This window comes from Zootoca vivipara, chromosome Z2 (genome assembly GCF_965207765.1).
Source record: "Zootoca vivipara chromosome Z2, rZooViv2.hap1.1, whole genome shotgun sequence".
NCBI classification, from domain to species: Eukaryota; Metazoa; Chordata; class Lepidosauria; order Squamata; family Lacertidae; genus Zootoca; species Zootoca vivipara.
In genome coordinates, this window is record NC_142585.1 from 2616463 (window position 1) to 2639479 (window position 23017).

Sequence of the window (23017 nt, forward strand, 5' to 3'; positions counted from 1 at the left end):
CTAGGTTGGGAGGAGCAGGGACCGAGCAACAGGAACTCACCCCATCACAGGGATTCAAACTACTTACCTTCTGATTGGCAAGCCCTAGGCTCTGTGGTTTCCCCTTCATGGATCAATGCCTTGTTGTGGCGAAGGGGCTTGAATAACTCAGAGAAGCTATGAGCTATGCCATGCAGGGCCACCCAAGATGGACAGGTCATAGTGGAGAGTTTTGACTAAACGTGATCCACCTGGAGAAGGAACTGGCAAGCCACTCCAGTATCCCTACCCTGAGAAGGTAGGCCTTTATTGAAATACAAATGCAAACAGGGACAGCCCCAAAAGTAAAGAGGAGGCTGCAAAGAACCACATCCAAAGCCATTGGTTTTCTTTTTTTTACACTTCCAGATTGGTCATTTCTATTCACTACTCAAAGGATCACAGCAATCTTAGCTGTTGCAACCCAGTGTCACCATCCTGAACCAATCAAAGTCATTTGGCTCTTCAGATCAGCCCTCACCATAATATCATGTGATTACATCTAACCATTTTTCAGCGTCTTTCTCTGTTAAGGCTTTAACCAATTTTCCTGTTTGTTAAAAGTCTTCCAATGTCGCCTTTCATCTGTCTGCAAAACAATTCAAGATTAATTACAATTGCTGTGTCCAGCTAATTCTCTTTTTGTGCACCATAGATTCTAACAGTTTATTCTTTTCAATGTTCTGTAACGGACATTAGCTACTTACAGTACCTAAAAGCAGCTAGTTCTGTACTGTAAGAGGCTGGTACAGGCTCTTTCAGTTTAGCTAGGCCATAGACTCAAAAGAAAACAGAATAATCAAAATACAGTTTTATGAAAATATCCCACCCCCCAACATCCCAAACTCACTCTTGGTGGGGAAGGGTCTGTTAATGTCTCATCATCTTTGTCATCAGGCAGTGCATCTTTTTGTACGCCCTTACCCTTATTCACCATTTCCTTATCATCTGGAGCAGCAAGTCTGTACACTCTCTTGCACACCTACACTAATCTCCATTTCCTCATTGTTCCTTTCCCTTATCAATGACAACTTACAGCAGCCCCAAGCAAAATATCTGGGGTGCCATGCCAGGTTGTTGAAAGTTGTGCAGATCGGCCCATGCTCATCTCTTTTAGGGAAAGGCCATCCTAGTAACTCTGGCTTTCATAGTATTTAGAATCCCTTTAATAGTATAGCTGCAGGCCACCATAATCTCTTGAGTGGTGCAAGATTCCAAGGGTTCCAGGTGCTTACCCAGGGTTCATATTTCCTTCGAGAATGTGGCTCAGTGGCAATTGTGGTGTCTTCAGGGCCGGATTGAGGTTTGATGAGGCCCTAAGCTACTGAAGGTAATGGGGCCCTTTATATGTCCAGCTGTCCTTTGTCAGCAACAAATTGTCACTGTTTTTTTTGTATTGAATATATGCTAAATGGTAATTTATGGATCTAATACAGTCATACCTCGGTTTACAACCACCTCGGTTTACAAACACCTCGGTTTACAAACACCGCGGACCCATCTGGAACGGATTAATCCACTTTCCATTACTTTCAATGGGAAAGTTCGCTTCAGGTTAAGTACGCTTCAGGTTAAGTGCAGACTTCCGGAACCAATTGTGGTTCTAAACCGAGGTACCACTGTAGGTATCTAAAGCCATTTGCACATAACAATATATATAGGCTTTGTTTTATTTGTTTTTTTTATCTTATATTTTGGAAATGTACATCCAGTTTTTTTCCTTTAATTTTTTGGGGGGGCCCAAGAGAGTGGGGCCCTAAGCTATAGCTTATACGTAAATCTGGCACTGGGTGTCTTCATGATATATGGGTTATTTGCACATACAGTGGTGCCTCGCTAGACGAAATTAATTCGTTCCACGGGTCTTTTCTTATAGCAAAAAATTCGTCTAGCGAATCCCATAGGAATGCACTGTATTTTTTTCGACTTTTTTTTGCCCATAGGAACGCATTAATTGAATTTCAATGCATTCCTATGGGAAACCGCGATTCGCTAGACGAATGTTTCGTAAAACGCATTCGTCTAGCGAGGCAAGCTCTGCTCAAAAAATCCTTTCGTTAAGCGGAAATTTCATTAAGCAGGGCATTTGTTAAGCGAGGCACAACTGTATATACCACCTGAGCCTATGACGGAGGGGTTCACAACATTAACACCCCAGAAGATCTTGCTTCTCCCCTAGCCACAGTCTTGGATTTCAACAGAAATCAGGCATGGCTCTGCCTCCCAGCTGCCCAGCCTGCAGCCTGCTTGCTTCTAGGTTGCACACACAAACCCCAACTCTGGTCTTTGTCTTTCTAACTACCAGCGAGTTGAGACCATAATGTCCATATAAAACATACCCTAATAATAATAATAATAATAATAATAATAATAATAATAATAGCAGCAACACTCAGGTCCTCTACTTAACAAATAAACAAAACCTCAACCTCCCCCTAGTCCAAAAATCATTCACATCAGACCAGCATTTCTTCCCCTTTAAGCTGTTGGTGTCATGGGTGGATGGGTACAGTGTCCTCCAGGGATGGCTCCTTGCTCCTGACACAATGGAGCGTCTGCAGTGCCAAACAGAATCCTAGGGTGGAAAGTGAAATGGAAGCATAGCTCTTTGTCTCCAATCACTCTGGGACAGAATCTAGGCAGACTGGCTCCCAGCAGTGTTGTGTCCTTTTTGACACCTGGGACGCATGTGTGTGCGCGCTGGGAAGGGCCACCGAAGCCACTGTGCCAGGCCAGCCATCACCACCAACACTGCTGAGCACACGTCCACCAAGTGCAGAGGGTTCATGGAGCCCGTAAGCCAGCTCAGCCCTGGCCACCTGAGCCAAGCGGGGCTGTGCCCCTGCCAACACATGCGGAGTGGAGGCCGGTCAACCAATGCAGCAGCTCTTGGTGGGCAAATCCCTCCTGATGCTGGCCAGGCAGCTGGGGACGCAGCAGCAGAGCAGGGTGGGATGGGACTCACTGTGCAGGGACGCCTGGCTCACACCCCCATTCTATGCCCGTGGTGGATCCTATTGACATCTAATCAAAAAGTTTTACACAGCCTCAGCAACGTTAGATCTTCAGGAAGAAGTAAAGGGAGCTCTGCCTGAGTCTTCAGAGGAGCCCTCAGATGCTGACATGGCCAAAGGCAATATGAAAGAGCAAAAAGGTGGGGAAGTGTCTGCCACAATGGAGGAGGACAGAGACTCAGATGAGTACAGTAACAAAAAAAAAGGTGGGCACTGGCCTTGGACGGGAGAGCAGCCCCAGCTCTGCTTGAGCAGAAATTTGATATGCTATCTCACTAAATGTCAGATATTACTAAAGCATCAATTAATGCACACAATCTTGATCTAACCAATCTGTTGGTAAACAGCCTTGAAACTGTTTTTCAGCTTGTTTCCTGCTCTGCTCCTGTAACCCTGGGAGAGATGGGGGAGGGGGCAGCCTGAAAGGCAGCTGGAAGCCTAGGCAACATTGCTTCTCCAGGGTGCTGCTGGTGAAGGAGCTGAAGGATCTATGCCCCCTCCCAAAAAATATTTGAGCCCCCCCCCCGAGTTGATGGGCATTGCCATTCAAATGGTGTGCATGCACTGCGTCATGTGATTGATTATGCAGGGTGGGGCTTACCCCCCCCATATTTTATTCAAGTTGGCACTCCTGAAGGGCAGAGCAAATTGAAGCCTGAGCCCCTTAGAGCTGACCTTCTACAAGATGTGGGGGTGAGGATTTCATTCCCCTGCTCTGGAACTCTGTCAAGTGAAAATGCCATGACGTTAATGTTGCACTACAACTCTCATCTTCTTTGACGGCTGCTCATGCTGGCTGAAGCTGATGGAGTTTGTAGTCCAACAATATTTGGAACACACCATGTTGGCTACCCATACAGTCTGATGAAGAGTGCTGGTGAACTCCAAAGCTTGCTCCCTATTAATTTAGAATGCAACAGTTGTATTGGCAAGCTGAGATATTTCTATACTATATCTGCATTCATTGATGACTATTGCAAAGGAGTCCATAATTTTCTTAGATGGGGGAACTATTCTTCAACATGTATTGCATAAAAACAATAAGGAAGGTGACCAAAGGAGCACAAAAGGAAGCAGTCACCTTGGCAAATAATCTCGCAAATAAGGACCACAAAAGGAAGCAGTCACCTTGGCAAATAATCTATTGAATTATAGCCTCAGTTTCTACCGCACGCATGTTGCTGTTGCTGAACAGGTTTGCGTGCTATGTATTGCAATACTAGCTAGGCAAGTTTAGAGTAATACTTAAAAAAAATAAAAATAAAAATGGTTGCATCACCAGAAAAACAACTCTGTTAACCACACAACTCAGAGGATGCACTGAGGACCATAAGAAGGAAAAGAAGGAAGCATTTCAGGAAAAAATGCACTTCTCCAGTTAAGCCACCATCTAAGGATGGAAAAGGGGGCTTCCAGCTGTCTGTGATGCTGGAGCGCTGCTGCCAATCAGTGTTGCTGATACTGGCCTGGATGTGCCAAGGATCTGACTCAAAAGGGTAGAAGTGGCAGGATCATTAGGTGGGAGTGATCATGCTCTTTTGGAGTTTATTATACAGCGGAAAGGAGCAACCAAGCATACTAAGACTCAAATCCTAGACTTTAAGAAAGCCGACTTCAGAAAACTTAGGGAAACGCTGGGTGAGATCCCATGGACAGCAATACTAAAAGGGAAGGGAGTTCATGATGGTTGGGAGTTTGTTAAAAGGGAGGTATTAAAAGCACAACTTCAGGCAATACCAATGAGATGGAAACATGGAAGGTGCCTAAAGAAGTCAGGGTGGCTATCTAAAGAACTTTTAACTGAGTTAAGATTTAAAAGGGATATGTACAAAAAATGGAAAAAGGGGGAAATCACCAGAGAGGAATTCAAACAAATAGCCAGCATGTGTAGAGACAAAGTCAGAAAAGCTAAAGCACAGAATGAACTCAGGTTACTAGAGAGGTTAAAAGCAACAAAAAGGGCTTTTATGAGTATGTCCGTAGCAAGAGGAAGAACAAGGAAACAGTGGGGTCACTTAGAGGAGAATATGGTGAAATGCGAACAGGGGACACAGAAAGGGCAGAACTCCACAATACCTTCTTTGCCTCAGTCTTCTCCAAAAAAGAAACAATGCCCGACCTGAAGAATATGGAGCAGATAATTCAGCAGGGGAAACACAGCCCCGAACAAGTAAGGAGGTGGTGCAAGAATACTTGGCTAGTTTAGATGTATTCAATTCTCCAGGGCCAGATGAACTACATCCAAGAGTATTAAAAGAACTGGCAGAGGTGATTTCAGAACCACTGGCAGTTATCTTTGAGAATTCCTGGAGAACAGGTGAAGTTCCAGCAGACTGGAGGAGGGCAAATGTTGTCCCTATATTCAAAAAGGGGGAAAGAGAGGACCCAAACAATTACCGCCCAGTCAGCCTGACCTCAATACCAGGAAAGATTCTAGAGCAGATCATTAAGCAAACGGTCTGTGAGCACCTAGAAATGAACGCTGTTCAAATATATCAAAGGATGTCATATAGAGGAGGGAGAAAAGTTGTTTTCTGCGGGTCCATAGAAGCGGACACTGAGCAATGGATTCAAACTACAAGAAAGAAGATTCCACCTAAACATTAGGAAGAACTTCCTGACAGTAAGAGCTGTTCGGCAGTGGAATTTGCTGCCAAGGAGTGTGGTGGAGTCTCCTTCTTTGGAGGTCTTTAAGCAGAGGCTTGACAGTCATATGTCAAGAATGCTTTGATGGTGTTTCCTGCTTGGCAGGGGGTTGGACTGGATGGCTCTTGTGGTCTCTTCCAACTCTATGATTCTATGATTTGCTCTTGTTGAACAGCTTGAGATTTAACACATCCACCCACATAGGTAAATGGAGCAAATTCCAGCTGGATATGGAAGCCTTTTCAGTGGCAGCCCCATACCTGGTGAGCCACTAGCTTCTGTCTTCCCACAATAACATTCATATCTCAGCGACGTTCCCAGCCTGGTGCCTCCCAGATGTTTTGAACTACAACTCAGGTTAGCTAAAGCCGAGCTACTTTATGGAACATCTTGCCCCATGAAATATACCTTGCTCCTGGATCGATACCCAAAGACAATTGGATTCTGTGGCCAGAATAGGGCTTCCTAAATGAGCAATGCAAGGAAATAGAGGAAAACAATAGAATGGGGAAAACCAGAGATCTGTTCAAGAAAATTGGAGATATGAAAGGAACATTTCGTACAAAGATTACCATAATAAAGGACAAAAGTGGTAAGGACCTAACAGAAGCAGAAGACATCAAGAAGAGGTGGCAAGAATACACAGAGGAATTATACCAGAAAGATAGGGAGGTCTCGTACACCCCAGGTAGTGTGCTTGCTGACCTTGAGCCAGACATCTTGGAGAGCGAAGTCAAATGGGCCTTAGAAAGCACTGCTAATAACAAGGCCAGTGGAAGTGATGATATTCCAGCTGAACTATTTAAAATTCTAAAAGATGATGCTGTTAAGGTGCTACACCCAATATACCAGCAAGTTTGGAAAACTCAGCAGTGGCCAGAGGATTGGAGAAGATCAGTCTACATCCCAATTCCAAAGAAGGGCAGTGCCAAAGAAGGCTCCAACTACCGCACAATTGCGCTCATTTCACACGCTAGCAAGGTTATGCTTAAAATTCTACAAGGCAGGCTTAGGCAGTATGTGGACTGAGAACTCCCAGAAGTGCAAGCTGGATTTTGAAGGGGCAGAGGAACCAGAGACCAAATAGCAAACATGCACTGGATTATGGAGAAAGCTAGAGAGTTCCAGAAAAACGTCTACTTCTGCTTCATTGACTATGCAAAAGCCTTTGACTGTGTCGACCACAGCAAACTTTGGCAAGTTCTTAAAGAAATGGGAGTGCCTGATCACCTCATCTGTCTCCTGAGAAATCTCTATGTGGGACAAGAAGCTACAGTTAGAACTGGATATGGAACAACTTATTGGTTCAAAATTGGGAAAGGAGTACAACAAGGCTGTATATTGTCTCCCTGCTTATTTAACTTATATGCAGAATTCATCATGCGAAAGGCTGGACTAGATCAGGGGTCAGCAAACTTTTTCAGCAGGGGGCCTTTCCACTGTCCCTCAGACCTTGTGGGGGGCCAGACTATATTTTGAAAAAAAATATGAACAAATTCCTATGCCCCACAAATAACCCAGAGATGCATTTTAAATAAAAGGACACATTCTACTCATGTAAAAACATGCTGATTCCCGGACCATCCTCGGGCCAGATTTAGAAGACAATTGGGCCACATCCGGCCCCCGGGCCTTAGTTTGGGAACCCCTGGACTAGATGAATCCCAAGCCGGAATGAAGATTGCCAGAAGAAATATCAACAACCTGAGATATGCTGATGACACAACCTTGATGGCAGAAAGTGAGGAGGAATTAAAGAACCTTTTAATGAGGGTGAAAGAAGAGAGTGAAAAATATGGTCTGAAGCTCAACATCAAAAAAACCAAGATCATGGCCACTGGTCCCATCTCCTCCTGGCAAATAGAAGGGGGAAAATGGAGGCAGTGAGAGATTTTACTTTCTTGGGTTCCATGATCACTGCAGATGGTGACAGCAGTCACGAAATGAAAAGAAACCTGCTTCTTGGGAGAAAAGCAATGGCAAACCTAGACAGCATCTTAAAAAGCAGAGACATCACCTTGCCTACAAAGGTCCGTAAGGTTAAAGCTATTGTTTTCCCAGTAATGATGTATGGAAGTGAGAGCTGGACCGTAAAGAAGGCTGATCGCCGAAGAATTGATGCTTTTGAGTTATGGCGCTGGAGGAGACTCTTGACTGCAAGAAGATCAAACTTATCCATTCTTAAGGAAATTAGCCCTGAGTGCTCACTGGAAGGACAGATCGTGAAGCTGAGGCTCCAATACTTTGGCCACCTCATGAGAAGAGAATAATCCTTGGAAAAGCCCTTGATGTTGGGAAAGATGGAGGGCACTAGGAGAAGGGGACGACAGAGGACGAGATGGTTGGACAATGTTCTCAAAGCTACGAACATGAGTTTGACCAAACTGCGGGAGGCAGTAGAAGACAGGAGTGCCTGGCGTGCTCTGGTCCATGGGCTCACGAAGAGTCGGACACGACTAAACGACTAAACAACAACAACAATTCTGTGGCCAAAGGCTTTAGGAAGTATTTTTGCCACATTCCCAACTCTCTCTCTCTCTCTCTCTCTCCCCCGGCATTAGATGGGAATGTGTTGGAAACTAGATGGTTGGACTGAGACACCCTAGAGAAACTTCCCCCATCAACTACTGAACAGCTGTTTATGTAACAGCACAGGAACAAGGGGAAGGTTCAACATTCCCAGAACTGTGAGTCAATCAAAATCTGAAACTGCCTGGGGAAATTAAAAGAATGATTCATGGAAGAATCCTTGCACTGCCCAGATCCAGGAATTTTGGAAGAAGGAGGTGGACGATAGTGGCCTTGAGTATCTCATAAGTAACAGCAAGTCCCCTTGCCTCCTATCTGAAGAGCAGAGTGGTTGCAGTTTTCCTCCCCATCTCGGCCCTGGGCTGAGCAAAGAGATTTCAAGCACTCTGCCCATCCCAATGCTGCGATGGGGAGGAAAGTGTCCCCCCAGGCCCTTGTCCTTTGCTGAGGGGTTGCCGGCTGGTCACTGTGGTGCTCTGATGTGTGCATGTGAGGTGTTTGTGGGAGTTGGCAGTGGCCACAGCCACTACTGTCACACTAGCCCCAGATGGGAGGCAGGGGGCCCTTTGGCTGGGGGGGAAAGGCTTGGCCACTGTTGCCATCTCTAATCCCAGTGACCCCAGACATGTTCTGCACCATAATGCAAAGCGGTCTGTGCACCCTCCTCTGCTGCATCATCTCCATTATGGCAGCAAGCAGGGGCAGCCTGTTCCTCTGTATCATTGCCAAGTCCAATGATGCTCAGCTGGGCTGATGTCAAGGATGAGAAGGATGGGGAGAAATCCGGCTTACTTGCATTCCAAGGCAAATCTGTCTGATTTGCACATGAACCAAAACACGGCTTTCCTTCCAGATTCTCCAAATTCTGCACTGCACTTCTTCAGCCAAGTAATGTGTACAAAAACACATTCATTGGGGTAAATTGTGCCTAAAATCTATTATTGGTTAAAATAATATGGAAAGATGCTAAAGACACATCTGTGGGCCCCTTCGATGTCTATTTCAGGACTCGCCTTATTTCTGTGGCCGTAAGTTGTTTTAAACTGTCCTTAGCCATTGTGTTGTAATGGTTGTAACTGCCACAAGAACATAAAAATAGTCTGCTGGATCTAGCAAATGACCCAACATCCTGTTCCATAGCCTCCAACACTTCTCCAATGAAAATAGGGATATTCCATTCCACAATCAAATCAGAAACTGGGACAGCTTCTCTAAATCAGGGACATCCCTGGAAAATAGGGACACTTGGAGAGTCTGCTGTTCTCACAGTGGCCAACCAGATGCCCCAGTGGAAAACCTAGACGCAGGATTCAAGTAAAAGAGCACTTTCCCCTCCCTAGTGGGGCACCCAGCCTCTGACTGTGGCGGTAGAGCATAGCCCTCCCGGCCACCCTAGTTGATTTCCTTCTGGTGGAGCAAGTTCCACAGTTAGACTATGTGCTGCTTAAAAAAAATACTGTCTTTTATCTTTCCTAAATCTTCCAGGATTCAGCTTCATTTGATGTCCATGAGTTCCAGTGTTATGAGAGAGGGAGAAAAACTTTTCTCTACCCATTTTCTCCATGCCAAGCATAATTTCACAAACTTCTGTCACGCTGCTCCTTACTCACTTTTTCTCTAAACTAAGAAGTCTCAAATGCTACAACGTGTCTTCAAAGGGGAGTCACCCCCATCCCCTTGATTATTTTTCAGTTGTCCTTACCTGAACCTTTTCCAACTCCACAATAGCCTTTTTGAGGCGAGTCGGCCAGAACTGTCCACATGACTCCAAATTTGGTTGCACCATAGATTTCTATAATGGCATTAATGATATCTGCTGTTTTATTTTCAATTCTCTTCCTAATGATCCCTAGCATGGAATTTGCCTTTTCAACAGCCACTGCATACTGGCTCAACATCTTCATTAAGCTATCTTATATGAACCAAAGCTATCTCATATGACAAAATTGATGGTTATTCAGAACTGGGGTTATCTTTGGTCAGAGTCTGAATACACATGTACCTTTGTTCTGCTTAAGGTAACTCCTGAAACTATGTCTAGAGGAGAATTGGAATGCCAGGCACACCCGTTTGGCCTGGAAGAAACTTGGAACTCTCTGTGTTTCTGCTGAACTAACCTTATCTTGACAGTCGCTCAGCTCTGCAATTCCATCACCTGGCCAGCACCCCTTGACACATACTGTTTGACCTGGGTGTTCTCCTTCTGCCAACCTGCTTGTGTAAGAGCTGTCTCTTCCATACGTCAGACGGGGTGCCCAGCCTGGTCTTCTAAGACAGTCACTCATCTCCACCACAATGGCATCTAAGGCCCTGGCATGCACTCATTGCTCCTGCCAGCACTTTTCAGGGAAGATTTCCTGTTAAGGGACACCTCACTTCCATGTGTGGCATGTGGGCAGACTTGCCCAACAAGCTGATTTACTCTGTGGATCTTGCATTTTCCACCTGCAAGTCAAGGGATAAGAACCTGTCTGAAAGTGTTTGGGTGAAATCAGAAACAAGTTGGCTGGCATACTTGTCTCTTGTCCTAGGCAAGAGGGCAGAAGGTGCAGTGAAAAAAAGGAAGTGCTATTTTGAAACCCCTGAGACAAAGGTCTCTTAAGCATAAGAACACAGATGGCCTGCTGGATTAGGCCAACGGAGGCCAATCTAGTCCACCTTCCAGTTCTCACAGTGGCCAACCAGGGGCCTGTGGGAAGCCTGGAAACAGGAACATAGAACCAGACCACTCTCCCCACTTGTGGTTTCCAGAAACTGGTAGCCAAAGCCTGACTGTGGAAGTGGAGCACGGCCATCACTGCTAGAAGCTACTGGCAGCCCCCAATAGCCTTCTCCATGAATTTGTCCAACCCCCTTTTAAAACCATCCAAGTTGGTGGCCATAACTAACTCTTCCGGTGGGTGTGAGTGCCACAGTTTAACTAATATATTGGGGAAAGTGTTACAAAGCTAGGAAAGATAACTTACAGATCTATAAACAGCAGCTGCCACTTATTCTTAGAAGAATCAATTATGAATTTTCCTTTTCTCATTCATGTTTGGTTATTAGAAGGGTGGGGACTCCCCCCTCCTAAATGTCACAACTCCATGGCACAAAAACAACAAGCTTTTCCCTTCGCTTTCAGCATCACTTGCAGCCGGGAACTGGCCTCCCCCAGTTAATTGACTAAACGTTTTGTTACTTAATCAGCTGGTTAATCTGCCAGTCACATGAATTTAAGGCTGTAATCCCAACACAACCATTCCTGGGGATAACAGCCGCTGAGCACCTTGGGGCTTGCTTCTGAATGAACATTTATTTATTTGTTATCTCTTTGCTTACATTTATATCCCACCTTTTTCTCCAAGGAGCTTGAGCAACTGGCCCAAGGTCACACCCAGTGAGCTTCATGTTTGAGTGGGGATTTGAACCCTGGTCTCCCAGTCTCAACCCAGTACTCTAACTGCCAGATTCCAAAAACAACTGAGGGCAGTTGTTGTTGTTGTTGTTGTTGTTGTTGTTGTTGTTGTTGTTGTTGTTGTTGTTCTAACAGTCTTTCCCAGCTGGATAAATGGGTCTTCACTGTGAGTTGAATACTTTGTATGGTTTTGTTTTTGTTTTAAATCTGCTGTTTTTTCCTATTTCTAACTAGGCTGTTTTTGCAGGTTCTAGTGTACATTGCCTTGAGACAACTGTGTAGAAAGTGAATAATAATAGCAGTTTGATTCCTCCTCACCCCCATAACTCCAAATCCTGCTTGAACTGGCTTTCAGACTCTTTCTTGTAAGGCCAAGCCCACCCCTCTCCACCGAGAGAAAATGCCAGAAGTCTATTTCACAGCAGTCACCATAGCCTTGCAGTTGCCAGCCTGGTTACACACACTGGTTATATTTTTTAAAAGAAGGAAATAATGTAAATATCCCCATGGCACCCAGGTTCCTCCCACCCCCTAAGCGGATTAAATTCTGTTTATCTTGTAGGGTTGACCCTTTGCTTTCTGGGCACCTTGTGGTTGTGCCTTTTTTAAAAAAAGGAATGAAACACCACAGTAGCATGACATCATTAACATTGCAAAATATACTTTCATCCTGCTAAGCAGGGATGAGCACAGTCTGTGGTTGGCATCAGGCTGTGTTGCCAAGTAAATACAGATTATCTCAGAGGAGCCTTCCAAGTCATTAAGGCAAGATGCCAATAGAGTGTTTTTTAAAACAACAACATCAACAACAACCTTCCACCACGCCTGGGATTGTTGTAAGCCTAAGGGCTGTTTGTTATCCACCTGAGGAGTAGGGCTTCAATATCATTGTTCTGTGGCAGCTCCTTAGCAGTAGAAATTCCTCCCCATGACTCTGTGGAGGAAGTCAAACTGCTGCGTGAGCAGCACCGAAGTGACCTCCTCAAGGCACAAACCTGGGCAACATGTAGGGAGATCCTGGACTCCCCAGACAATGTCCTCCCTCTCAGCCAGGTTGATGTGGTCCAAAGGAAAGCAGAGCAAGACATTTGGCACCAGTTTGGCTGCAAGAGTTGCCAGAAGGTGATGTACAAGGCACCATCCAACCCTTCTTAGAGACTCCAGATTTCTGTAGGTTTATTCCTTAGCCTTTTCTTCTCCTGAAGATACCTTGCAAGGCAGTGGAGGTTTAAAATCAAGGTTTTCCGTCTCCTAGATGGGCTCCCTTCCCAGGTGGATGAGCCCAATCTGCCATGTGTGGGAGGGGGGGGGGTGAACCAAGACATCTGGGACCTGAGGCAAAGTACAAAATGGTGGGGCCCCCTCCAGGGAAGAAAGGGAGTGAGTGAATGTCTACATTGGGAATAAGGGCAGTGGAATCAAATCAGGCTTACCGGACAGTTGAAGTGAGAATCAAAGGCATTTGTGGGGTGGCAGCCTGCTTTAAATCACACCTAGTATGTGCAGACCCCAGGAGACCCCAGAGCAGGCAACCCCAAACTGCGGCCCTCCAGATGTTTTGGCCTACAACTCCCATGATCCCTAGCTAACAGGACCAGTTGTGAGGGATGATGGGAATTATAGTCCAAAACATCTGGAGGGCCAAAGTTTGGGGATGCCTGCCCCAAAGGGAAGCTCCCACCATTTTCTCCCTAGGAGTGGGAGGAAACCAGTAGTGTCTCCTATTTGTTGAGAGGCCACTGTAGGGGGGGGGAATATTAAAATACAATAATCTATTAAACATTAAAAGCTTCCCTAAACACCTGTGAGAAATTGAGTGGGTGACTCAAGAAGTAGGTCTTTTATTGTACTGTGATTACAACCCTATCTCCTGCCTTGGCTACTTTGCTGTGTAGCTTTTGATGCCTAGTTAAAACCCATCCTTAATTGCATCATCCCCCCCCCCCAGACATTTGCTGCTCTCTATTCTGCTTATGATGATGTTGTTGATGTTTGTTTGACAGTGAAAAACCATTGCTACATTTAATTTTGGATAGATGGATGAGCAGCTAGGAGTTGTGATAGAACCTCTGTTTTCAGAAGCAGTCTACGTCTGCTTAGCAAATGGTGTGGACATATGACAGCGAGGGCTTGTTGTCCTCTTAAGTCCCTCTTGTGGGCATCCCATTGGAACAAATGAATCAACCAATGGCTCAGTACTTGTCTACATTGACTGGCAACAGCTTTCCAGGGTTTCAGGCAGGGGACATTCCCAGCCCAACTTAGATGCCAGGGGTCACACCTGTGGCCTTCACATGCAAGACAGATGCTCTGCCACTGAGCTATGGTCTCTTCCAGATGCATCAGCTTGCAAGAAACTGGATTCTGACCTAGTTTGGGCGTTGGTCTGGCCCAACAGGGTTTCCTTATGTTAATGTAAATACAAAAATATTTTGTTATACAGTTGTATACCAATTTAATCTGTCTCTTAAAATTTATTCTGGCAGATTTAGGCTGCAGATTTATGCTGCAAAGGTTATTAGTTAGCCCTTGATGGTCATGAGGCTTTCTACTGTCATTTCCACTACTTCTCATTTTACAATACATGGGAGTTGTAGGCCAAAACATCTGGAGGGTCGCAGTTTGGGGATGCCTGATATAGATTAGCCTCAAACCAGGTGTGGCATGGTGCCTTGAGTGCCCCCCCCCGCATTCAAAGCCCAAAATTGACATGAATCAAGGTGCTTTCTGCAGATGGTTTTCCCTTTCTTGTGCTTTTGAAATGAGGCAATTTAGTAAGAAAATTTGGAGAGTCCTGCTGGATCAGATCTAAGGTTGTACCAACCACCACAACAAAATAAGGATCCCCTCCTTCAAGCCCTCTTTAAACCACTTTTGTGCAGCTGCAGATTCCACTAGCTAATAATGCCCCCTTTTGCTTTGCTCTCTGCCTCTTGCAGGCTGGTTTCATTGGGTGGCCCCTGAGTTCTAGTAGCAAAAGAGGCAGGTGGTGAAAAATGATCTCTGCCTGCTTTCTCTGCACCACACATATAACCCACCCTTCTCCAAAGCTCCAAATGTCTTTGCTTTTCCCTTGGGGAGATAGTCAAGCCAATATCAGGGAGTAGCAAATGGAATACATTGGTTCCTTCTGAATAGCCAAAGGAATGCCAGGCCCCAACTGCTACATGCTTCCCAACATCAGGGCGGTGATTGGCCCAGTGTCCTTGGTGATTCTTAGGGACTGTCTTCAAATGGCCAGAACAAAAAGAATCTCAACCCTTTCTAATGTATTTCCATGGGCCCTTCCAAATGGCCAGATGAACATAAATAAATGTTCCTGAATGGTGAGTGGAATGCATTGAATGAGGGTGTGTTGAGTAGCCACTAGCAGCCCATTCAGGGGACAGATGGTGATAATTAATATCATTAGCATTTATTCATTAATCTTCTATGCAATTGTCTCAAGGCAATGTACAATAAAAACTATTAAAAACACAGCAGATCCCCCAACTGAATACATGTTGAACAAAACTAAAACTATACAAATACTAAAAGTCATTTATCCATCTGAGAAAACCCACTGGAACAAACAAACAAAAATATTCCAATTGTACCTGGGAAGTGCAGGTAGCGGGCACCTGTTGAATCTCAACAGGAATGCTATGAGTTTGTTTTGAAGGAAGGACCCTTTCTCCTGGTCACTCAGCAGAGCAAGCATTTTTCAGACATTTATTCTATGTTCTGCAGTGCACTGCGCAGTAGGCCATCCTATCCCAGGGCACTCCCATTGCTCCCTTTGGAAACAGGCATGCCTATCTGGCTTTGTGGCATATAGAAACCTTGTAGGATATAGGCGCAGAATCCCAAACCATGCCAATGCATTCAAAACTGGCCATTTGTAGAGGGAGAACTGCTTGGCCGTTTTGGGATATTCCCTAGAGAAGACTAATAAGCAACCCTTCACCCTGGTTAATGCATTCATAAATGCAAGAGATTCCAAAGGTCATTGAGAAGGAAACAACCTTCTCAATGGCCTTGGTGTTTTTTGCTATTTTCAGCCCCCTTTCCCAGCCCCACATTATCATCTTTCGAGGTATACCGGCCCGAGTTAGGCACAAATGTAGCTGAACCAGAAAGCATAAAAACGCAAGAAGGTGCCTGAGAGTTGGATCTGGCCAGTAACCCATCAAGTCTACCATCCCCTTCTCATAGTGGCCAAACAGATACTCCAGTGGGAAGCCTGGAAGCAAGATATGAGCACATCAGCACCCGTACACCTGCAATTCCCAGCTAGTGAGAGAAGGTTCTGTCAGCTTTGGTTCTCTCTGTTTTCTCATTTTTCTAATATTAAATTCACTTTTTCCATGTTGCTGCAGCAATTTGTGATCCCCCCCCAAAAGAAACAGCCCTCATGAAAATTCTTCAGCATTTTAGTGCAAATTTCTCCTAAGGAACACATCTTTGTATGCAGTTTTGACTCATTCACACATGCATGCATGCAATTTCTCTTTAATATATTACATTTTTTGTATACTGTTTTCATTAATATATTTGTTTTTATGCACATCTTCCCCAAATATTTGGATTCTTGTAGTCATTTGGTAGGTTGGAAAACCACAGTGCAAAATTTGGAGAACTGCAAATTCTTATTTATCCTCACCCCACATCCTTGACCTCAGCTACTGATATTTGGAGGCTTGCTTCCTTCTACAGTGGAAGAAGATAGGTATCAGGGGCAGCAACTATAGGGAGCCCTGGGGGCCTGAGCACCCACAAAAATTAGTTGTGGGTGTTCAGCACCCACACTGCAGAGCCCCCGATGCAACATACGGTGTCTCATGAAGCATCTTGCGAGCCCTTGGAGATGCTATCAGAGGCCTCATGAAACCTTGGAACCTGACTTCCGGTGGCACTGGAAGTCAGATTCTGAGATCATGGTGTGTGTGACATCATGACATCACATCACGATGTCACATCATGATGTCACGTCGCATACACTGGGCACCTATAAGCCGAGGCACAAGTCGGCGCCCCGATAGCTATCGAGGCAATCAAAAGATTTCTTCTTGACTTCTAAATGGGGACATTTGTGTACTGTGTGTTGAAACTGTTGGTACTGCAATGTCTACAGAAATCTATGCTGCTGCCACATTTGGAATAGAGTACATCCATATTTCTGGTCACCACACTCTGAAAAGGATACTGTAAGTGCAGGAAAAAAGATTTTGGTCTGTATCTGATCTGTATGATGTTAATGTAAGATGTTTTAATATCTGTTGGAAGCCCCCCAGAGTGGCTGGGGCAACCAAGTCAGATGATTGGGATATAAATAATAAAATGATGATGATGATGACAAAGATGATAAAGATGAACACCAACTTGCTTAACATTTGCTGATCTACCAATGCTCTTATTAAGTCCTTAAATCTGGAGACATAGGCCATTTCCAGATAATAATATCCAGACCTCCCCTTTGTGACATTTTGGTGGCCTAATAAAGATAGTGCCCCAAAATGGATTCTAGATTCTAACTTTCTATGCGACTTTAGATTTTTTTAAAAAATTAAGCAATTCAGATGTAAAATTCTAAACTGGAAAAGGAAGATTTTATACCAGTTTTTTTTTGGGGGGGGGGTTCCCAAATGAGTTTACATACAAAACAAGGCAGTCCCTTCTCCACAGGCTAATAATCTAAGCAAACACAACACAACACAAGGGAAAGTGGACCAGGAGGTAAGAGGAATAAAGCAATCTCAGATACCTAAAATTAACCTGTACCTGCCTGACATAACTCCTGCCTTGTTCCTCTTCACTCCTGTTTCCCACCTGTTCCAAGGCACCTGTGTTGTTCCTAAGGGTGGCAATGGACTAGGGTATTTTTTCTTCTTTTGAATTCCCACAGATGGGCAAGTCGGTCGCTGTATGTTAGGAACACAGGAAGATGTCCATTTAGTCGAGGGGTCAGCAACCTTTTCCACTTTCCCTCAGACCATGTGGTGGGCCGGACTATATTTTTTGGGGGGAAATGAACGAATTCCCATGCCCCACAAATAACCCAGAGATGCATTTTAAATAAAAGCACACATTCTACTCATGTAAAAACACGTTGATTCCCACACTGTCCGTGGGGTGGATTGAGAAGGTGATTGGGCCGCATCCTGCCCCGGGCCTTAGGTTGCCTACCCCTGATCTAGTCAGTATTGTCTACACTGCCTGGCAGCAGCTCTCCAGGGTTTCAGGCAGGGATCTCTCTAAGCCCTACTGGGAGATGCCATTGGAGAAGTGAACCTGGCATTTGAAGTGAACCTGGCATATTCTTCTGCATGCAAAGCAGGTGCTCTGGTGCTTACCTATGACCCCTCCCTTTTTTCTTCTCATTTCTCAGCAGCCCTTTGTGCACTCTGAAACCTCATCACACACATGTGCAACTTATTCTAATGTCTGCTATCTCCTCCCACATTCCATCTTAAGTGTATTCCCTGTTGCAAACTCACAGCTTCATCTCCACCCCTCACTCCTGCCCACAAAAGATCCCGGTTGCTTTGTTTACCCACTTTTCCTGATAACTCCTTTGTGCCATTCCAGTTGCCCTAATGGTCTTCAGTTTTTGGTTTTTAGCTCCTTATGAGTCAACCTACCTACCTTGGCTTTATTGCTCCAGCTGATGTCGTGATGGTGACTTTGGTTTTCCCAGATACATTGCAAGACACCTTGAAGAGTTGTTAGTTCAGGGTGAATGAAGATCTGCATTGCACAGCAACTGTGTGGGTGCAGGAAAAGTGATGGGGCAACTCTAGATTTTCCTCTTTGAAGTCACCCTTTCTCTCAGCTGACTGTGAAGCAAACTTCTGGATCTGCGAAGAATGAAAGAAAAAGGGCGAAGAAGAGTTGAACTGGCAGATATCCTTCACTTGCCTTACCCTTTCTACTTAAACCTCCCTCCCCCCTGATTTATGGGTTCTTCAAACCATGGCAAAACCTCTCACATTCCCATTTTTAAAAAATCCCATTTCTATATTGCCTTTCCTCCAAGAAGCTCAAGGTGGAATGCATTTTATCCTCACAACAACTCTGTGAGGGAGCCTAGGATGAGAGGCACTTTGAACCCTGGTCTCCAGGTCCTATTCTGACAACCTTCATTTCATTTTCATTTCATTTCTCTTATAATTTGTATACCGCTTTTCTGTATTGCTTCACAACAAGGCGGTTTACAAACAGAAGAAACAAGGAAATATGCAACAAATATCACACATCTTACAACCATCTAATCCAATGCAAAAATATGACTTAAAATAAACAACATATCAAATAATGTAGTATTCAATAATCCATTAGTATGTAGTGGCTGGGACAAACCAGTCAGAGGGGTGGGGTACAAATAATTATGATTATTATTATAGTTCACAACAAAATCAACGCTCAAAGTATCAACAAATAACAATTAAATGGAAACTTGCTCTCAACAATTACAACAAACCATTACCTAAATTATAATAAATAAAAATAGCAGCAGCATTGCAATACATAAAATACCGAAATACATAAATAGCCATGAAAAAGAAGCAATAAAATTAAAAGAATCCCTGCCGCCCGACTCCTTCCCCTTCCAGCTGTTTCTGGTGTTCTTAACGCCCTTCCCTAGGAGAGGCTCTGCTCCGCTGGATTTGGCTGTGGGTGGGGGAGCTAAAACTCTTTTGCCCCCCTCTCCACGACTTGCTTCCTAGGCTGCAAACATCTTATCCAAGCAATCCAAACTCATTTTTCCTAGCTTAGCTTTGCTTGAACCTCAGATGCAAATGCTGTCCTGCTTTGCACTATTTTAAGAATGCAAAGATATACTGTGGGGGTCGACTTGAAAAGCAAGGAAACACAGACCTTGTGTGCTTTCCTTCAGGAGTGCCTTCAGGGGCCCAGGTAAGCTCCGCCTTCACATGACACAGCGCACACAAGACCATTTGAATGGCAATGCCCATCAACTTTGCAGGGGCCTGGCCCCCTCAAATCTTTTATTGTGGGGGCCCGAAGCCCCCAGGGCCCCTAGGCATAGCTGCCAAGTTATCCCTTTTTTAAAGGGATTTTCCCTTATGCTGAATAGGCTTCCTCGTGAGAAAAGGGAAAACTTGGCAGCTATGCCCCTAGGAGTTGGCTCCTATGGTTCCCTTAAAAAAAAAAAAAGATGGCGCTGAAAAGCATACTTTGCAAAATATATGAATTGTTCCCAAAAAATAAAAATAAATGAAATGTGTGGATAGAGGTTGAGAGGGGAGAAAATGAGAGAGACTGTGATTCTGAAAAGCTAGCAGAGACATTTCTCTCCCTCCTCCTCCCCTCCCCATTCTCATACACAGAGAGCAGTCCGTGATAAAGAGCCAGGCAAAAATGAATGGAATGGTGGGTAATTGGACTGAAAGGGACGAATAGATGCCAAAGCAGTCCTAAAGAGGCATCTGATGATGGATTGAAAAGAAAGCTCAGTGGACAGATGGCTCTTTAGCATCCTGCTGCCTACTTTTCCTTCCTGGAATCAGGAACAGATTTTATCTTTCTGACCTTTTAAATGGAGAAGCTCTATGCACTCTGCAGGACTCTGCAGGACTCTGACTCAGTGGCAGAGCACCCACTTTGCAGGTGGAGCCCAGGTTGGGATGAGAATGTCCCCCGCCTGAAACCATGGAGAGCCACTGCCAGTCAGTACAGGCAATACTGAGCTGGTTGTACCCAAAACAATCTGATTTGGTACCAGGCATGGGCATACCCAGGGGGGGCAGGGGGGCAGCTGCCCCCCCAGAAGCTAAAAAGGGAGGGGGGAAAGGTATAAACTACAGCTCGCACTGTTTTTTCTCAGTGCAAAAAGTGGCTGGCGGGGAAAAGTGTTTGCAGAGAACCGCGTGACTGCTGCCTCCCCTCCGGGGGGGGCGTGGACATCATAGCCAGCCAATCGCGTGAGGAGGAGGCGTGCGTTCCCGCCTCTTTCCCATCCCACCCGGCTCCTGAGCTGCTTCAGCAGGGAGTGGGGGTGCGCGCGCATGCTTTGCCACGGTCGCCTCCGCCACAGGATTGGGCTCCGGAGTGACCGCTCCATGCTGAGGTGTCAGGAGTATGGGCAGGAGTCAGGCTCTGGGGCCTGTAGTGCCTTGCAGGACTGGGGCCTGCCTCAGCTTGTGCTGGGGAAGCGAGGCGTGGCCACACAGGTGAAGACATCAGCTTGTGCTGGAGAGGCAAGGAGTAGTCACCCAGGTGAGGCCACTTGAGATCTCACTGCACCTGGTGGCAGGAGCTGGGAGGGATAAAAGCCCAGCATTTCCCTTCAGCTCTTTGCCACAGCAACGCTATCCCTGCCTGGTTGCATCTGGCCTCCTGCTCCTTGGACCCTCGCCTTGTCGACGCCTTGCTCCTCGACCCTTGGACCTTCGCCTTGCGTCTTGTTCCTTGGACCCTCGCCTTGTCGACGCCTTGCTCCTCGACCCTTGGACCTTCGCCTTGCTTCCTGTTCCTTGGACCTTCGCCTTGCTTCTTGTTCCTTGATCCTTCGCCTTGCTCCTTGCTCCTGGGACCCTTGCTTTGCCTTTGCCTTGCTCCTCGACCCTTGGACCTTCGCCTTGCTTCTTGTTCCTTGGACCTTCGCCTTGCTTCTTGTTCCTTGAGCCTTCGCCTTGCTTCTTGCCCCGTGGACCTTCATCTCTGCCTTGCTCCTTGACCCTGCAACTGCCTGCTGCTGGACCCTCAGCCCTGCTCCTGTTCCTGCTTCTTCACCACCATCTTGTTTCTGGTCCTGACGCCCGCCGACCGGACCGTGACATGAGGAGGAAGAGGCTAGCTAGAGGAGCCTGCTGCAGCGGCTCCTCTCGCCCTCTTCGCCCTTGTACTTGCGGGCACGTTCGGCGGCAATAGGCGGTCGCAACTTGGTGTTCGCAGCAAGAGCGGTGCAGAGTCTGAGGAGTGGTGGCAAGAGCGGGAGAGAAAGCGCTTGAGTTGTGTTGTGTGTGAGGGAGAGCGCGCGCATGTTTCCTCCCCCCTGCCACCTTTGCCAGGCTCCTCTCCGCCTCTCTTTCGGTCTCTCTCTCGGGGTGACCACCCCCTCCCCTCCAGGGGGGGCGTGGGCTTTGACCACGCCTCCAGGGGGATCCCAGCCATGTCATCGCCAGCCAGGCAATCGGGTGGTTGGGGGGCGTGGCTGGGCCCCATGGCTTGCCTGCCCCCCCCCCCAGTTTTGATCCTGGGTACGCCCATGGTACCAGGCAGTTTTCTATGTTCTTATCAAATCCACCCTTAATACAAATCTATGAGGACTAGTACCTTGTTTTGTTCTTAGAAGAAGAGCTGTAGCTCCGTGGCAGAGCATCTGCCTTGAATGCAGAAGGTCTCAGGTTCAACCCCCAAAGGCATCTCCAGGTAGAGAGAAGAGAAAGCCTCTGCCAGTAAGGACATCTGATCCAGATGAGTGCACAATCTGTGTACACAAACTGACGGAGCTGCACACTCCTATGGTTCTTAATATACGGTATTCAGCAAGAGTATCATCTATGTACATGAGTGCACACACTTATCTTGTACAGGAGTAGATAATTAGTTGATTTTTTAACAACAACAACAAAACAAGTATTGTATGGTGTTACAAGGCAGCACACTGGGGGGGGGGCATCAAATTTTGGCATCCTTCACCACCACCCCCTGCACAACAGGGCAGTGTGCAACCATGGGTTCTGTGTTGAAGTACTTTTATGGCCCACTTGGTATGAAAAGTTGGGCTGTCCTGGGTTAGAGTCTCTCGGACCAGGAAACAGGGAAGACCAGGTTTGAAGCCCCACTCAGCAGTGAAGCTCCTGCTGGGAGACCCTGGGGGCCAGTCCCTGCCTCTCAGTCTAACCTACCTCACTAGGTTGTTGCTGGGCTTAAATGAGGAGGGGGAGAACCATGCAGGTCACCTTGATCTCCTTGGGGACCAATATGTGGGACATAAATGCAAAAAGTAAATAAATAACCGAGGCAGCTTGGACTCCTGTTCAACGTCCCGTGTGGACCAGGCTAGTGTAAGGAAGCTCCCGCTGCCTTTGTGAAAAATCCATTTTAAAAATTTGAAGCGGGTAAGGGAAGCCTTGCTACAGAGTGGGCAAGCGGGAAGGGAGGCTGCTCCGCAGATGAGCAAAGGGGGGGGGGGGAGGAAAGAAGTATGGGACGCCTGAGCGGCAGAGAGGAGGGAAAGTGGAACTTAGACGTGAATCCATTGAAGAAAAGGGAAGCTACAGAGAACGTTTGAACGGCTACCTGTCCTCCTGAGACCGGGGTAGGCTCCGATTTGGGGCGGGAGGAGAAATTGCCTGAGTGGAGAATTGGAGGCGGGTGACGGGTACGCTGCTCCATGGCCTCCTCCCCACGTGCTGTGCCCAAACGGGACGGGACATGACCGGGTGGTGGAGGGGAGGGGCCTGTC

The 23017-nt window shown here is 46.2% G+C and overlaps 1 long non-coding RNA gene across 1 annotated transcript; it reads right to left on the reverse strand.

The window, feature by feature from the left end:
* Window positions 1–254: 254 nt before the first annotated feature.
* On the reverse strand, window positions 255–23001 carry LOC118078619 (uncharacterized). The gene is made up of 3 exons (XR_009557010.2): window positions 22852–23001; window positions 18229–18440; window positions 255–607 (listed from the first exon to the last, which is right to left on the reverse strand). It is a non-coding gene; the product is annotated as an uncharacterized LOC118078619 (long non-coding RNA).
* Window positions 23002–23017: the final 16 nt, after the last annotated feature.